This window comes from Notamacropus eugenii, chromosome 2 (assembly GCF_028372415.1).
Source record: "Notamacropus eugenii isolate mMacEug1 chromosome 2, mMacEug1.pri_v2, whole genome shotgun sequence".
Classification (NCBI taxonomy): Eukaryota; Metazoa; Chordata; class Mammalia; order Diprotodontia; family Macropodidae; genus Notamacropus; species Notamacropus eugenii.
The window spans coordinates 54,878,252-54,896,704 of record NC_092873.1 but is presented as its reverse complement, the minus strand read 5'-3'; the positions used below and the strand labels follow the sequence as shown (position 1 = coordinate 54,896,704).

Sequence of the window (18,453 nt, the reverse complement as noted above, 5' to 3'; positions counted from 1 at the left end):
TATATGCTCAGTACATATGTTGTTCAGTCATTTCAGTTGTGCCTGACTCTCTGTGACCCTGTTTGAGGTTTTCTTGGCAGAGATACTGGAGTGGTTTGCCATTTCCTCCTCCAGCTCATTTGACAGATGAGGAAACAGGCAAACAGGGTTAAGTGACTTGTCCAGGGTATGGGGCTGGATTTGAACCCAGGAAGATGGGTCTTCCCAACTCTACATCTGGTGCTCTACTATGGCACACCTTCCAGCTATTCAGAACATAGTAGGTGTTTAACAAATGCTAGCTGAATGACTGAGTGATGAGGTTGGACTAGGTGGTCTCTAAGGTTCCTTACAGGATCCTCTGATTTCTCTGGACCTCAGTTGTCTTGTCTGTAAGATGAAGGAACTGATGTAGGTAGCTGCTAAGGGCCCTGCAAGTCTGTGATCCTGTGACCTGGGTTCAAATCCTAGCTCTACCATTTACTGCCTGTATCACCTTGGGAAAAAGTCACTTCACCTCAGTTTTCTCATCGGTAAAATAACCGAACTGTTGGGTCCTGTCCAGCAATAAAGCTATGATTTTTAATCTTAAATAGACATATTTTGGGTGTAGGGTGTATATATGTATATATATATATATATACATATATACATATGTATATGTTTGGTGAGCTATGAATTATGATATTATCACCATCTTTGCTATGGTAAGCACCGATCTCTCCATTTCTGTTTTATTCAGAAGCAATACTTCCCAGTCCTGGGAAGGTAAAGAGAAACTAGGAAGAGAGTTCACTTTGCTGCTTGGAAGCTGATGGGAAACTTTATTTCTAATTTAAAGAAAGCAGTATGGGATAGTGGAAAAAAGAAAAGACTGGAAATCTATAGATTCTTAAATTTTCTCCTACTTTTAAAAATTCTATAACTACCCCAATAACACAGGAGTTACAAAATTCCTAAAGTGTGCCAGGCAAAGAGATGTAGCAAAGGGAAAGGGAGGCTGCCTTGGGGGTGATTATTTCTCTGGTTGAGGTATGTTTGCATCAGGGGGCTTGAAACTGAATGAGTATGCAATGGCTATGGTTGAGTGTGTTGGCATTTAGGAAAATGAGATAAAAGAATGAAAATGCAAAGGGAGAGCATAGTGTTCCTCAGGAATGGACAGGGTTTTCTCTGGAGACAGGTGGCCTCCTCATCTGGGCCTAACAGAGATCATAAATGTCTGCACTGGGAGAGGAGCAGGGGAAAGATCCGTTGTGAGCTGTCCTGTGAAATTCTACTTTAGAGGGAACCTTTCATCTCAACCTAGGGAATTAAAGAGTTCTAAACAGTCTTAACACAAAAAGGTGGCCCAAAGGACTGACACTGGGAAGACCCAAGGAGACTATAGAGGTATGGCATTTTTGGGAGGAAACCAGACCAGGAAGGAATTGGGATGCCCAGAAGAGGCCATTGAACCTAAAAGCAGAATTAAGAAAAAAGCCACATCTCCTTTCTGCAAATCCCAACCCTATGTGCCCATTACCTGCAGCTGGTTAACGCCCTCACGCCAGTGGCAATTGCTCACATCCTCAGGAATGGACAGGGTTTTCTTGGGAGACAGGTGGCCTCCTCATCTGGGCCTAACAGAGATCATAAATGTCTGCACAGGGAGGGGAGCAGGGGAAAGATCTGTTGTGAGCTGTCCTGTCCCTGCCCCTAGGCGGGGGAGGAGTGGGCTGGACCTGGATGGCCCAGGAGGGGGCAACAGGTGCCTGCACCAATTCAGAGACATCAACATGGTTAAACATTAACAGCACCAGGGTTCCCTCACCATGGTCTCTAATCTTTGGATCATCCAGAGGGACACAATTAGCATCTGGCATATCTCCCATCAGCTGAGGAGACTGATGCAATATGGAAGAGCCAGCATTTAGACGGAATTCTCACAGAAGCATGGAGAGGCAGTACAAAACTAGGAAAACCTGGGTGCGGGTCCAGCCTCTCCCACATCCTAGCTGTGCAGCTCTAGGCAAGCCGCTGGACCTTTAATGCTCTCAGTGACCACTTAATACTGTACATTTTAGAGAGGGTGACAACTTGCACTTGTACAGGGGGGTTTCTTCATCTGAGAAGTCCTGAGGAAACAATGGAGCTTAGAAGTAGGGTCAGGTCGTCCTCCCTGTTCGATGAGCCCCTCAAAGGACCACATAGCAGAGCTATGATACCACTAAACCAAAGTGCTAACAATAGCTCATACCTATATAGCACTTTAAATTCTGCAAAGCACCTTTTACACAGGATGTAGCTCTTCATTCTCAAAAAGGAGATGCCCTACACCTCGCTTTCTACGTATTATCTCACGGGATCCTGACAATAACTGTGGGGGAGGGGCTTTTTTAAAATAAATTTTTATTGACAACTTTTGCTTTTAAGTCACCCACACTTCCTGCCCTCTTCTAGAGAGCCATCTTTATAACAAAAAACAGGAAAGAGGGGGAGGGGAAACGGCAGAGCAAAATTCACCAACCATTTGTCAAAGTCTTGCCATTTGATGTGACTTTCCACACCTGGAGTCTCCCACCTCTGCAAAGAAATAGGGTGAGGTGTCTCTGTGTAGTAAAAACTAAAGCCAAGAAGAAATCGTAAAAAGGGGAGTCTCATTCTGTCTAGATCCATCAAAGGGAGGGGCTACTATTGTCCCCATTTTGCAGATGATGAAACTGAGGCTGAAAGAGATTAAGTGACTCGCTTGGGGATGCACAGTCAGTAAATGTCTGAGAAGATAATGAAACACAGGTTTTTTGAGCTCCAAGTCCACTGCTCTGTCCAGTAAGCTACACTACCTCCCAAAAAGCCACCTCACAACATGAAAGTCAAGAAAGACCTTAAAGTAAGGCCTTGGGTTCAAGAAGAGAAAGCACTGAGCCTTTGTGACCTGGACTGAAGCAGGTGCCTGAGCATGATCACAAATGTGAAACTATAAGAGTTTCTTAGGTCAAAGACTCAGAGCTCTAGGCACAGAGGAGCTGTAGGGGAAGGCAAACTTAAAACTGGCATCTTGTTTCGATGGCCTTCCCTCAGTCCATCAATCCACATTGCTTAGGAGACTTTCATCTTAAAGGGTGTGACCATATGGACATATAATGTATATGAAATCAGTCCAGGGTACTGTAGGGAGGTAGGCACTTGAAGCTGGGGTTATCAGAGGATGGGGCCTCAGAGGCCATCTAATCCAAGGCTTTGATTTTACATATGAGGAAACTGAGGCCCAGAGAGTGACCTGTCCAAGGTACTACAGATCAGAATAAGCAGCAGCTACACAATTTGAACCTAGACGCTTTGACTCCAGAGCCTGTGGTTACTCTTCTCTGATGTCCTTCTTACGGTCCGTTCCAGCTCGTGAATGTTCTTCTCAACAACATGTACCCAGGACAGAACCCAGTTCTGCAGATGGAGGCAAAGCAGCAGAGGGGAGCAGGGCCCTCACCTCTACTCTGGGCAAGACAAGTGATTATCATAAGCAGTAATAATAATATCCCAAACCTAAAAGTATTATACTAACAAACCATCAAGATAAAATGATTAAATAAAAGTGCTGTGATAATAATGCCAGTTATAAGTTATAACAACAATAATGATAACATTTAGGGCACTTTCAGGTTTGCAAAACTGCAAATAATTATTTCATTTGGTCCTCCTGTAAGGTGGATGCGATTATTAACTACATTTTACAGAGAAAGAAATTGAGGCAAAAAGAGATTAAGGGACAGAGTCAGGAAGTACTGAGTTAATATCTGGCCTCAAATGCTTTCTAGCTGGGCAAGTCACTTCACCCTGTTTGCCTCAGTTTCCTTGTCTGTAAAATGAACTGGAGAAGGAAATAGCAAGATACTCTAGTATCTCTGCCAAGAAAACCCCAAAAGGGATCGCAAAGAGTTGGACGTGACCACAATGACAGAACAACAACTTGCCTAGGTCACGCAACTAACAAATATTTAAGGCAGGACTGATTCTAAAGCCAGTACTCTACCATTGTCCCCTAGCTGCCTCTATTAATGCAGATTAAGTTTACCTTCCTCTGTAGCGTTAATTCTGATATCTTCTCATGGCATGGAGGGAGCCTTGGCTTCTACCATGCTGGAAAGGCTTCTGGGAAGATCCAGATGCCAGGGGCATCTGAAGCCCAGCCAATGCAAGGAGAAAGAGAAAGAGGCACCGGAGTTTCATCACTGGGATCCATAAAACAGATAAAACCCCCAAGTGACCCTTGGGCTGAAGAATACAGATAGAATTGCCTCTTTCCTCTTCCCCAGAGTGGGCACTGATCAAAGGGTTTCCTTATTAGCTAGCATCTCACCACCAGCACCACCATCACAACCCTTCAGTCACCTCTTTTTGGAAAGATTCACAATGACAAATTCAAATATCTAGAGAAAGCATGATATATATGTAGATATAGATATATGTATAAACATAGATCTATGTAATGATACAGATATATGTATAGATATAGACATCGACAGATACAGATAAAGAGATAGATACAGATATATTACATATCTATATATCGATATATAGAGATATATTTTTGATATATAGAGCTATCTATAACTATAGCTATGTGTCTATAACAATCTATCTATATCAATATATGTCAATATCGATATTGGTATTGATATATACAGTGGCTAGAGCTCTGGACCTAGAAGCAATCTGATTCCAGTTTCAAATTCCATCTCAGACCCTAACTAGTTGTGTGACCCTAGGCTAGACACCTGGTTTCCTTTTATGGTACAGTGACTTTGAGGTCAGAGCTTCAAATCCAAGCTCTGACACTTTTCATATCTATAACTTTTCACAAGTCACTTCCTATTCCTGGGCCTCAGTTTCCCTGGGATGTAAAGAGACAAAGAGAGACAACACTAGGCAGGAAATGCCAAATCCCAAAGTGATGGGACAGATAGTTAAGAGCTGCAGAAATTCCAAAGGACCCAAGCTCACTTATTATGGGGAAGCTGGGGATAGGGATGTCTTATCTCTAACCTCCTTCTATCTCCCTCACTGGAATGGTGTTCCCATCTCCAATAACAAACCACAACACAAAGGTCTTGTGTATATACTACGCCTTCCCCAACATATACATACACACACCTGCTCGAATGTTTCCTTCTTGGATTACCATCCGTTCTGTATGTATCTTGCATGTACTGATTTATTACATATAATCTCTCCTACATGCTCCTTGAGGGACAGTGGGTGCCTTTCTTTGTATCCTCCTGCTAAGCACATAGTAACTGCTTAGTTAATGGGCACTGATGGATTAGCTGAGAGATCAAGCCTTTTAGCAGGCATGTTGTATAGAAAAGTATTGTTTGACTATGGATTGGGCTAGGTGGGTTCTCAGATACTTCTCATCTCTGAGATTTGGTGAGTCTGAAAAAAGGGAGAAATGACAAAAGGGGCTAAGAATTTTAGAGTTTCTGGTCCATCTACAAACCACAATTTAATTTTTAGTAGCTAAACTAGGCAATTTTTGTCCACTGACCAATGAGTCACTACCCTGGAGAAATTGGCCAGCATCAACTTTCGTATTCTTGCTACGAATGAAACCATAATGAGACCTGCAGCTACAGATAAGACAGATGAACAAGGAGACTGCCCGGCCATCATCGTGGGCCCCAAGGTCCTTTTAAAGGCAATTTAATCATCTCATCACTGAGTCAAACAAACAGATCTGGCCTCTGATCTCCCTTCCGGCTCCTGTGATTGATCTGTGGATCTTCAACTGGTGAGACCAAAAGGTAAAATAAATGGAAATGCGGAAGAAACTGGCCATCACTAATCTGACTTGCTGGAACACCCTGCTGCCATCCCAAAGCAGGAAATGGACAAAAGTAAATATGAGATTTATCATCATTGAGGTAAAACAATTCATAGCAAGAACCTAGACAAAAAGAGCCTCCCAACTACCAGAGTCAACAAACACTTCAATTTCCTTAACAAACATGGAGAATCATCAGTCAAGAATGTCAGTTATAGGTACAAGCCAGCTGGTAAAACATGCAGAGGAAGGAGACGGGAGATTACAAACTGATATGCCTCATATGACAGTGAAAAATTCATGAAAAATTATCAAACCCCAAGCAACGTGAGTCCTCTGTACAGATTCCCATCATACAAGATTCCAGGAGAAACAAGATTCAACCACCCGTGAGAATTAGCATTGTGCGGATTAGAATTGCCTAATCTGCAAGAAAAAATCACTGAGAGAGCTCTCAGCCAATGGCACTTTATTAAAGGGCCTGTGGTCCCCTTTAATGAAGTGGATCTCAGATATTCCTCACAATCTGCTCTTGAGGGCCAAAAATGATGTATCTGCAGGGACATCACAGATTGGGTGAAGCATGGGGCATCTCCACTAAGTGGTCATAAGATGGTCACCTGCTCATGCTGGACAAGAGAGAATAGTCTGGAGGCATAAAAATAAGTTGGGGGACTTTCCAAAGCATCAAGACATCCCACCCATGCTGGGTTTGGACATGGAATTTTAGCAAAACAGGATGGAAATATGTTTGTCAGTTTTCTTATGGTTGCACAAGTGAGTCTCATAACTTGGTAAACTAGTAGTGAACATTATGTTAAAATCTGAAACCCACTATAAGAACCTATCTCTATGCATTTGTGCAAAATATCAAACTGATTAATACCGATTGGAATAGAGTAGAGGTCCAAATGGATTATTTCTCACAACATTAAGCAAAGTAATGGGGAAGCAAAGGCTTACTGTGTTACGGAGGATACCTTACATGCACAGGCACTTATGTAATACACATACACACATACACACACACATGGGTGTGATACCACAGGCTCTTCTGTGGCTGACCCACATGACACAGGGCACTTTCTCAAGGGTATCCCTGGCCCCAAAAGAGAGGGAAATAGCAATCCAATCAACCCACCAATAAGTATTTATTAAGCCCTGATAATGTGTCAGGCACTGGGAATGCAGAGACAGAAGTAAATGATTTTCTGGCCTCATTTTAATGAGAGGGTATAACGTCTACACAGAGGAGTAAATAAACTATTAATACAAGATCGACATGTAGTGAAGAAACGGGAGAGGGGATGAGAAAACACACAAGAAAAGCCAAGTGAATGAAGAATACATACTCACAAGGCTGCAGCATGTTACTGGATGGCCAGCCCATTGAGTTAATCTAGCACTATACAGATTTTAAGCACTGCAGACAGACGATGAGCTAAACAGGGGAGATGGGAAGGCTGGATTCCATTTGGGAAATGGTAAGGTTTTCAATGATCACATTAACATTTTCCCAAGGGTGCTAGACTGCCTCCATTAGACCATGAGATCCTTGAGAGCAGGACTGCCTTTCTCCTTCCTTGGAATCCCGCATTTAGCATAGCACGTATTGTTGTTATTGTTTCAGACATGTCTGACTCTTTGTGACCCTATTTTGGGGTTTTCTTGGCAAAGACACTGGAGTGTTTGCCATTTTCTTCTTCAACTCATTTGACAGATGAGGAAACTGAGGCAAACAAGGTAAAGTGACTTGCCCAGGGTCACACAATTAGTAAGTGTCTGAGGCCAGAGTTGTCTTCATACCCATAGTATATAGTAGGCACTAAATCAATGTTCATTGCCTGACAGGACATCTAAATTCAGGATCATGGGATCCTAAATTCAGAGCTGGAAGCGACCCTAGAATCCATCTAATCCACTCTCATTTTACAGACAAGGAAACGAGCCCAATGAAGATGAAGAATTTGTGCACAGTTAGTCACACTGATGGTAACATTAGAGGTGAGGGTAGAACTTGGTTGCTTTGGTATCAACATGTATACTTTTTCTTTGTGACTCCCCACACCCCCACCAAGGTGGGAATGGGTTATGAGTTCAACTGACAGAAGAAGCACCTCAACCAGTAAGATTCCAAACCACATGAAGCATCTTAGTGGCGATCTCACTGTTTAGGCATCAAAGCTTGTTGCACATGAGCGCCCCCATCCCTTATTTATGAAATTGCGCAACCATTCATACCTCCACTGCCTTTCCTTTCTTAACTGCTCAATGGCTAGCTAGCCCTCTCAGGGATTTTTTTAAAGTCATTCTGCTAGGGTATCCAATCCGCTTACTGAGGTAAGAGTGTTGCAACAGTCAGTGATGTGTGTATGATGAGATAACTGGAACTGGAGATGCCAAATAAAAGCCTCAATAAATATTTGCTGTTGCTCATGGAACTGTAGATATGGGTCATCACATTCAACCTCTTACCTGATATATGCATCTCTTCTGAGTATTCCTGGAAACTGTCAATTCAACCTCTGTTGGAACCTACCCAAAGACAGAGCACTTACTACCTCACAAGATAGCTGGGTCCACTTTGGCATGAGGTACATTGTTGTTAAGTCTTCCCTGTCACTTCTTGTCTTTGATCCTGCTTTTTCCTTCAGGATCAAATAAATGGATCCCTCTTTCCGCTGGAGAACTCTTCAAATACTTCAATTTATTTAATTGGGCAAAAAAATAATTATTATTTTTGCTATTTTAATTTTTTTTACATTTTTAAAGTTTTGAGTGCCAGGTTCTGTTCCTTTCTCCCTCCTCTCTGAGATGGTAAGCAAAATTATATAGGTTATACATGTGCAATTATGTGTAACATTTCCATATTATTTATTTTGCACCATAAGATTCAAATAAAAAAATTAAAGAGTGAAAAATAGCATGCTTCAGTCTGTATTCAAACAATATCAGTTCTTTCTCTGGAGGTGGACAGTATGTTTCATCATTAGTCTCTTGAGATTGTATTTCTGAGAAGAGCTAAATTATTCATAGTTCTTCACATAATGTTGCTGTTACTGTGTACAAAGTTGTCATGGTTCTGTTCACTTTACTATGTATCAATTCATATTAAGTCTTTCCAGGTTTTTCTGAGATCATCCTGCTTGTCATTTATTCTAGCACATAATTTGCCACTGGGATCATTTACCACAGCTTCTTTAGCCATTCCCCAAAGGATGGGCATCTCTCTGATTTCCAATTCTTAGCCACCACAAAAAGAGCTGCTATAAATAGCTCTGCACAAATAGTTCCTTTTCCCTTTTTTAGATGTCTTTGGGATATAGACCTAGTAGTGATATTGCTGGATCAAAGGGTATGAACATTTTTATAGCCCTTTGGGCACAGTTACAAATTAGTTGGAGTGATTGGATCAGTTCACAGCTCCACCAACAGTACATTAGTATTCCAATTTTCCCATATCTTCTCCAACATTTGTCATTTTCCTTTTATTAGTCAATCGGGTAGGTGTAAGGTGGTACCTCAGAGTTGTTTTAATCTGAATTTCTCTATTCAATAGTGATTTAGAACATTTTTTCACATGACTATAGATAGATTTGATTTCTTTGTCTGAAAACTGTCTTTATACATCTTTTGACCATTTATCAATTGGAGAATGACATATTTTTTATAATTTTAATAAATTTGATTCAGTTCTCTATATGCTTGAGAAATGAGGCCTTTATCAAATATACTTGTTAAAAATTCACCTCCCCTCCTCCCCAGTTTTCTGCTTCCTTATAATTTTGGTTGCATTGGTTTTGCCTGTGCAAAAACTTTGTAAATTTTATATAATCCAAATTATTTATTTTACGTCCTATAATGCTCTCTACATCTCTTTTGTCCTAAATTATTCCCTTATCCATAAATCTGAAAGATAAACTATTCCATGCTCTCTATAATTTGCTCATGGTGTCACCCTTTATGTGTATACCATGGAACCATTTTGATCTTATTTGGGTATACAGTATGAGATGTTGGTCTATACCTAGTTTCTGCCATATTGTTTTCTGGTTTTCCCAGCAGTTTTTTTTTTTTTTTTATGAAATAATGAGTTTTTGTTCCAAAAGTTTGGATCTCTGAGTTTATCATACACTAGATTACTATGATCATTTACCATAATGTAATTTGTACCTAATGTATTCTGCTGATCCACCACTCTATTTCTTACCCAGTAACAGATTGTTTTGATAATTACTGCTTTTATAATACAGTTTGAGATCTGGTACGACTACTTCTTTCACATTTTTTTTTCAGTTTTTCCAGATGTATTTTGTTATTATTTTTTCTAGTTTTATATAACTTTTTTTTTGGTAGTTTGATTGGTATGGCACTGAATTGATTAATTTAGGTAGAACTGTCATTTTTACTATATTGGCTCAGCCTTCTCATGAGCAATTAAGATTTTCCTAATTGTTTAGATCTGTATTTATTTCTGTGAAAAGTGTTTTTATTGTTGTGTTCATAAAATTCCTGGGTTTGTCTTGGCAGGTAGATTCCCCAGTATTTTATATTGTCTACAATTATTTTAAATGGAATTTTTCTTTCTATCTTTTCCTGCTGGACTTTGTTGGTAATATATAGAAAGTTTTCATTTCAGGATCTCTTTCAGGTGATGATTGGTGGATTCTTTCAATTTCTATTTTGCGCCCTGGATCTAATGTATCAGGGCAGCTTTTATTGATAATTTCTTGAAAGTTGTTTTTCCAGTGAGAAATTTCACATTTCCTTCTATTTGTTTTTACTTTTTTCATTTTATTTTATCGTATTTTGATGTCTCATAGAGTCATTATCTTTCACTTGCTCAATTCTAATTTTTAATGAATTATTTTCTTCAGTGAGCTTTTCTACTTCCTTTTCCATTTGGCCAATTCTGTTTTTTAGGGAGTTATTTTCCTCAATAAATTTTTGTACGTCTTTTCCCCTCCTTATAACAATTTGTTCATGATTCTTTTGCATTACTTTCATTTCTTTTCCCAGTTTTTCTTCTAGTTCTCTAATTTTCTTTTTAAAATACTTTTTAAGCTCTTCCAGGAATTTTTTTTGGGCTTGTGATCAAATTGCATTTTTCTTTGAGACTTCACATGTAGCCATTTTGAGGTAAGGGTCCTCTTCTAAGTTTATGCCTTGATTCTGTCACCATAATAATTTTCTATAGTCAAGGGAGTTTTTGTTTGTTTGTTTCTTGTTTTTGCTCATTTTTTCTGTCTTTTTTTGTGACACTGTTTTATGTGAGAGTTGAGCTCTGGTTCTGCACTGTCCCAAGCTTTTTGTGCTGGGGCTCAGGGTCTTACTATTGGCTTTCACTGGGTTTCAGGGCTTAGCTGTTTGCTTTCACTGGAGGGTAGGATTCCCTTCTAGCTTTTACTAGGGAGTGGGACCTCCCTGTTGGTCTCCCCTGGGTGTGGGGTTTAGCTGCTGGCCTGTTCCAGGGATAGGACCTTTCTGTTGGGTTGCAATTGTAACAGATCCTTTCTGGTGGCTGGCCCTGTCTTCTCTAGGGGTGGGGCCCTACTGTTGGTTAGCTGTGGAAACAGGGTCTCTCTGCTGGCAGGCCCCAGAGGCCAGCACATTCATCAAGTCCAACAGTATATACAATGCTCTCCACCCACAAGTGTCCTACCTCAGTAATGAAGGGAGAGGTGTTATATAGATTAAGAGATAACTACTGCAAAGTTCTAAGTGCTCTAAGCTACAGACAATTTAGAAAAAAATATGACCCCTGTCCTCTGAAGCTTACAGACTAGGAGATATTGTAGAGTTAGGAATGACACAGGACAATGACTTGACAACTGAGTAAATGTGGGAGAAAAGCTACAGAGGCAGAAGAGTCAAATATAATACTCATCTCCATAGCTGGGCACACATTGTGCCCTGGGTCTATAATGCTCTTCCTCCTTGTTTCTGCCTCTTGGAATCTCTTGCCTTCCCCAACCCCTCTTTATTGCAGTGCCTTCCCTCTATTAATTATTTACCATTTATATGTAGCTTGTTTTGCATAGATGTGCTTGCATTTTGCCTCCCTCATCAGAGTATAAGCTCCTTTAGAACAGTCTTTTGCCTCTTTTTGTATTCTCACTGTTTGGCACAGTGCCTGGAAGAAATGGTGCTTAATAAATATTTGTTGGGGGATTGATTCAAAGTTGAGTTCAAGTGCAACCTACTACAGGAAGTCTTCCCGGATTCTCCAGCTGTGAATTCCCTTCCCCAAAACACTACCTTGTACTTAAAGTTTATTGTTGCATACATGTTGTTTCACCTGGGGGATGTAGGCTCCTCAAGAGAGAGTAGAGATGGTTTCATCTTTGTCTTTGAATTCCCAGGACCTACCACCATGCCTGACACAAAGAAGGCATTAAGTGAATGCTGAGTGAATGATAGATTGTTTGTTAGTAATACCATTCTGGTTAGGCTGCCTTCCTTCCAAAATAAACATCCCTCTCTCACTCTCTGAGCCATTCTTATAAAATCAAATTCCCACACTTGTCACTGCCACTGACTATAATTCCAACTTATCTGAGTCCCTCCAACAATGATATTTGGAATTGCAAACAAGGCTATTAAGTAAGAGAACCATTTCTTGAGTATTATGTATTTGTTGGTTATCGAGGGCTCACTGAGTTACAGTTTGAAGGGGCTCATGGAGATCACTAAGTCTAACTACCTCATTTTACAGATGAGGAGACTGACGCTAAGAAGAGAAATGTGCCTTGGTCAGATGTGAATGGCAGAGCCAGTATATCAATTCAACTTCTCTGGCTTCAAATCCAGGTGGTCACTCTAGGTTATACTGCTCATGTTCCTCCCCACCCTCCCTTTTTCCATCTTACTATAAAATATACAACTTAACATGCCCTTTGGCCATCTCTCTGCCAAACCAGCCCCCTCACTGCCTTCAAGACCAGGTTCAAAAGTCCTCAAGTCACCATCCCTGTTTTAACACTTTACTCTGGATTCCATTTACCCTCCTACTATAAGAGAAATAGGTCCTGTTTAGGTGTTGTCAATTTAGGTGTTGTCATGGGGGTAGGGGTGGGAGTGCAAGAAGGAATTAGGGAATTAGTGCCCTGGGCACTATATGGAGAGACTGGTATCTATGCAGGATAGCTCCTCCTCAAGTCTGACCTGTACCAAGGCAAGGACATCCCCCCAAAAAATGCCCTTCTCTGAAGTGCTATGAAAGGGGACAAGAGAGTGAGAAAACAGGGCCACTAGCCTCTAGGAGCACATGCATATGAAGCATCCTGAGTAAAGAAACTCCCCTACATGGTCCTGTGGAAAGAGAAGAGAAGAAGGAGGTAACTGGCCACTCATTGGCCTCCAGGAGCACAAGCACATGAAATATCCCAAGAGGAAGATGGCACCTCTCCAAATATATGAGTGGAGGGAATAGGGAGCTTGACGGGGAGCAGAGAGCTCAGCCTAGAGGGCATACAAGATGGCAAGACATAAAAATGGCACAGGAAGGGGACCATGACCAAGTCACAGCTTGGCTATTCTTTGTCCTTCTGTGCCACCTTAGATGAGGGACCTCTTAGGTTTCTTCTAGACCTAATAATCTGATTCTCAAGTGTCCTACATTGGATTTCTTTCAATACAAAGTCTTTCCTAATGTCCCCAGTGGCCAGTACCATTGCTTCCCATTTGTTCTGAATATATCTGCATATTGCATTCATAGTGATAATAACAGGTTACATTTCTATAAGGCATTAAGATTTGAAAAGTATTTTACAATATCTTCCCAATGACCTGGTGAAGTAAGTGGTATTATTACTTTCATTTTACAGTTGAAGGAAAAGAAGTTGACAAAGCTTAAGTGACTTACTCAGGGCCACATAGTTGTAGGTGTTTGAGGCAAAATTTGAACTCAGGTCCTCAGTCCTCCCTTCACAACGCCACCTAGCTCTTTGTGGATAGGTACGGTTTCATTTTTGTCACTGTATGTACAGCACTTTGCACAGTATGTGGCACACAGAAGACACAATAAACACTCTTGTAGTGATTGAATAGTAGAAAGCCCTACAAATGAATCTTATGAAGACAGCAGTAGGAACAGAATTCCAGCATTTCTAGCTAGCTACCCAATCTCAAATGGAAAACAAGGGACATGACCCTGGGGCTGAGAGACTAAGAATGGATGGCACCCTCCTTTGTGACCTGAATGGGCAGATAAATGGAGGGCCTTAAAATGATGTATCTCAGGCAGGAATCCAGAGAGGGGTCAGCTTGTGGGTCACCCCCCCACCCCACCCCCACCACACCTAAGCCACTGACCTACCAGAAATATTGAGAGTCCAGAAGAAGGTCTTGGTTCCCTCCAGCTCCTAACAGGACACACCAATCAACTGACTTTTAGCCTCTTGGGAACACAGGAGACGCAAACACACCAACTCTAGATGAGTTAGGAAGCTTTCTCAGCCCCAGGGCAGAACATATTGAATTCAGCTCCAGGAAAGAAAGGCCAGGTGCTTAGATTGGGCAAGGTCGGAGTTCCTTGGGGCAATGATTTGTTATTAAAATGAGTACCCAGGTCTGCAACCTCTAAATTAACCCTTAAGAACCAAAGAAGTGAGTCTTATATTTGTAGAAGTGAATTCAAAATGATGTCCCTTTAGGTTGTCTGGCCTCTTGGCTCTGATTGGTGAGCCTGCCTCTCTGCCTCCACAACCTCAAAGGATCATTTATTTAAAGCTAAGAGAAATCACAGGGGTCATCTAACACAACCACAGCATTTTACAGAAAAGGAAACTGAGATTCACAAAGGCTAAGAGACTTCTCCAAGGTCAAACAGACAGTAATAGAGTTAGAAATTGACCCCAAATCCTAGAATCATAGATTTCAAGGTAAAAGGGAGCTTGAAGGGTGTTAGAGAAAGAGCAAACACTTTCATTTTACAGATGGGGAAACTGAGACACAGAGAGGTCCAAGAACCATAGATCCTGATCTGGCAGGGCCCTCAGATGCCATCTAATCCAATTCCCTCATTTTACAGACAAACTGAAACCCAGAAGTTCAAATGAGTTGTCTAAAGTCACATAGATAAATAGAGGCAGAGCCAAATCAATAGTCTTTCTACTATACCCACATGTCTCAGAAAAGGAGGTGAGCATTTTCTTAACTCCAGTAAATCTGCAAACATTTATTAAACACCTACTAGGTGCCAGACAATAGGGATACAAAGTAAAAAAGGAATCAAGTCTTTATCTTCAAGAAGCTTATATTCTAATGGCAAAGACAATATGGACGAATGTGTGAGTGCATATGGAAAACAGGTTTTTAAAATAATTAGAAGGCAATTTTGCAGAATAAAATATTAGCAGCTGGGGGAACCAGAAAACTTTCATACAGAAGGGTACTATGGGGACACCTTTATGCTTAGGTAATCACTGAGGTCTCAACTGAGTTAGCACCATAGCCTTATGGTGTCTGCTGCCAATGCCATTGGTGAAAATGGTAGTGTCTTATAAAAATAAAAGAAGTGATAATGTTCTGAGTTTATAAGAGTATATTTCTCATATAATGAAATAAAAGTGGACTGTGAGAAGAAAGAAAAATCCACGTGAGTACAAAACAGTTAAACTGAAAATACAAAAAGTCAAAATGAAAAGTGGAAAAATTCCAGATCATTGGGTTTTACGTCTCAGAGGAACCAAGAAGCAGCCTTGAAATCACGCTAAAGGAATGAAAAATGAAAATCAGGTGTCAGCAAAGCATGGACAAGATACTGTTCACTACAGGGAAGAAGGCTGCCTATGTGGCTGCATGGTGAGCACTACAGCGGGCCCTTGGCAACATCCTGCCTACCTGGCTGCATCCAATCCCTGGAACCTGCCATATCACCGGTCTGCCTGTGGCTGGAACCAAGTCACTATTTACCCAAGTCCCTCTGGGTTTTTACTGACATAAGTTCAACATCGTGCCATTTCCAGTTTCATTGTTCAACACTGAATGCTGATATTTTGACAGAAATCAAAGGCATATTTGTACAACGGCTTCTGTTGACAGTCCAAGGGACTCAATTCCCGGACCAAACTGATTGTCTTCAAATGTAAGTGCCAAACCTCTTCTCTTGGTTTGAGGCAAGATAAAAAGGACATCTGGCCCTCCCTCATTCTCAAGTGTGCAAAGGAAATAAGGAATCTGTAACCTCCAGGCGTGCAGCTATCAGGAGACCGATTTTTTAAAAGAAAAAACAAATCAAATGCTTTCCTTCAAGTATCCCAGAGAACTGCCCTGGGGACTTGGCAGTTGTCTTCCAACAGACCAAGTGCTACCATATGAAAAAGAAATTATGCTTATGCTGCTTGACCCAGGTATTGGGGAGCCAAAGATAAAATGCAAAAGTACCTACCCTGGAGAGGTTTACATTCTACTTCGCTGGGTAAGGGTAAGGTTTTAAAACATCGTGCTTCAAGTTGCAGTGTAAGGAATAACTTGTCAATAAGATAACTTTCATCCTAGGTCACTTACTTCCTTGACTAACCCAGAATCTTTTGCACCCCAAAAGGACACAAAAACCAATAAAATTTCACACAAGAACTTTTCACACTTCTGGATACACAGAAACAGTGGGCTCAGCCTGGATCAAAAGTAGTCAGTTGAGTCAGATCAAAGGATGAAGGATAACATTATCCTTCCCTACCCCACGCATCAGTCTTTACTGTACTATCTAGTGCACTGTAAGGTCAATGAGTCAGCAGTGTGGTAGGGTAACTAGTACAACCTTAGGCTGCATGAAAGATACATAGTATACCGGGCTAGGGGAGTGTTGGTCCTGCTGTGTTCTTCCCCAACCCAACCTCATCCAGATTATTGTATTCAATTCTGGGGGGTTACATTTTAGCATGGACATTGATAAAATGGTCCAGAGAAAGGCAGATAAGATGAAGAAGGACCTCAAGATCATTTCCCACAAGACCTGGTTGGAGGACTGGAGATGTTTAAGCTGAAGAAGACTCAGCTGTATTCAAGCATTTGAAAAGCTGAAGGACAAATGAAATTTTTTCTACTTGGTGCCAAAGGGTGGAAGTAGGAGAAAGGGTCAGAAGTTGCCAAGAGGGAATTTTCGACTCAATACAGAGAAAACTTCCTAACAATAAAAATTGCCCCAAAGTGGGATAGTTTGTCTTGGGAGGTAGTGGGTCCTACTTGAGCAAAGACTGGGCAGCCCCTTGTGGGGGGTAGTCTAAAAAGAATTCCTTCTTTCCCATCCATTGAATTTATGACTTCGTCATCATAAGTATCCCTACCTACAAATACTGAATGGTCTTTTTCTCTGCATCTGCTGATGTCATGAAACCTCTGGGCAGTCAGGTGAAGCCTATGAACTCTATCTTAGAATAATGGTTTTATAAGGATAAAATATATAGGATTGCAAAAATATTTAATTATACTGAAATATAGTTAGCAATTTTTTAAATAGGAGCAGAATTTAAGAAAACCTCAGAGGATCAATCTGTGTCAACTGACACAAAGAAATATTTTTAATCCATAAAGGAATCAATAACAGAGATAAGACACAAAAATTTATTCCAAAGTAAAATTATAATAAAAAATTTGTATCCATTGATGTGCCTGATTCTTCTAATGATGAGGATCTCTACAAAGAGTTACCCGGGACACCAAAAAGTTAAATGACTTGCCCAGAGTCATACTGCCTGTATATATCAGAAGCAGAATCTGAACCCAAGTCTTTCTGGCTAAGAAGACAACTCTCTACTCACTATGCCATGCTGCAACTCCATAGAGAGGAATCTCGCTCATGTATGGGCTAAATACAACCTTTCAACACAGCAGTTCTCTGATTCTCTGACTGGGTCATCAACTCCTGTGGGGGTAGGGATCATTAGGCAATGAGTTTGCCCTGCAAGTGTCTCTGCTCTGGCTATACCCAACAAGACAATGTAACCCTCACAGAAGGTTGTGCCTCCCTGTGACATGGCATGGAGAGTTATACCTGCCATTGTCTTCACAGCCCTCATTCATAACAGCTTCTTGATTTGCTTACCTGTGGCTCAGAGATGGGCACACAACTGAATGCCCTCTGAGGCCACCCATCTTTTCCATGGCTCACCAAAGGCTATGTCAGCACCAGGGCCAGAGGTTTGCCTACTGCTGCCTGACAGCTTTGATGCTATAGAAATCATACCCATATGCCCTGCTCTAACAATGCTTTCATCACCCAGTTAGACCTGTCTCACATGTTCCTTGCAGACAAAAGGCAGTTTTTTGCAGCATACTGTTATAACTTCAACACTCCCTTTTTTGTTTCCTTCCCTTTTTATTTAATATGAAAGAAAAGTTGCCTTTATTTACCATTTTTACCCAGTATAATGACATCTCTCTGGCCTGACCTTCAATTTACCATCTGGTCATAAAAATCTGGTATTCTAATTTAAAAAAACCAGTTTAACAGGACCTTTGAAATGCTGTTTGTTCCTCCTACCCCTTATCACCCAGAAATGAACAGGCTGTACCCATGCTGTTTCTGACAAATTCTAGTCCCCCAAGTCCCGAAAGCTCACTAGACCAGCAATGTACAATCTGAACTCACTTATTCTGCTCATACCTGTTTTATTGGATCATTCACTGATTGCCAAAATAGATACAAATGCAATCTAAGCTTTTACATG

At 41.0% G+C, this 18,453-nt stretch overlaps 1 protein-coding gene across 7 annotated transcripts in view; it reads right to left on the bottom strand.

Moving 5' to 3' along the window:
- Nucleotides 1–18,453, bottom strand: part of ST6GAL1 (ST6 beta-galactoside alpha-2,6-sialyltransferase 1) — a 119,210-nt gene that overhangs the window by 29,166 nt on the left and 71,591 nt on the right. Inside the window, exon 1 of one of the 7 annotated variants that reach the window (XM_072640371.1) lies at nt 1,505–1,671. The exons of the other annotated variants lie outside the window; for them this stretch is intronic. The gene's annotated coding sequence lies outside the window, so the exon portion shown is untranslated. Of the gene's footprint in view, nt 1–1,504; nt 1,672–18,453 lie in introns of those variants that run through there. 7 annotated transcript variants of the gene reach the window in all.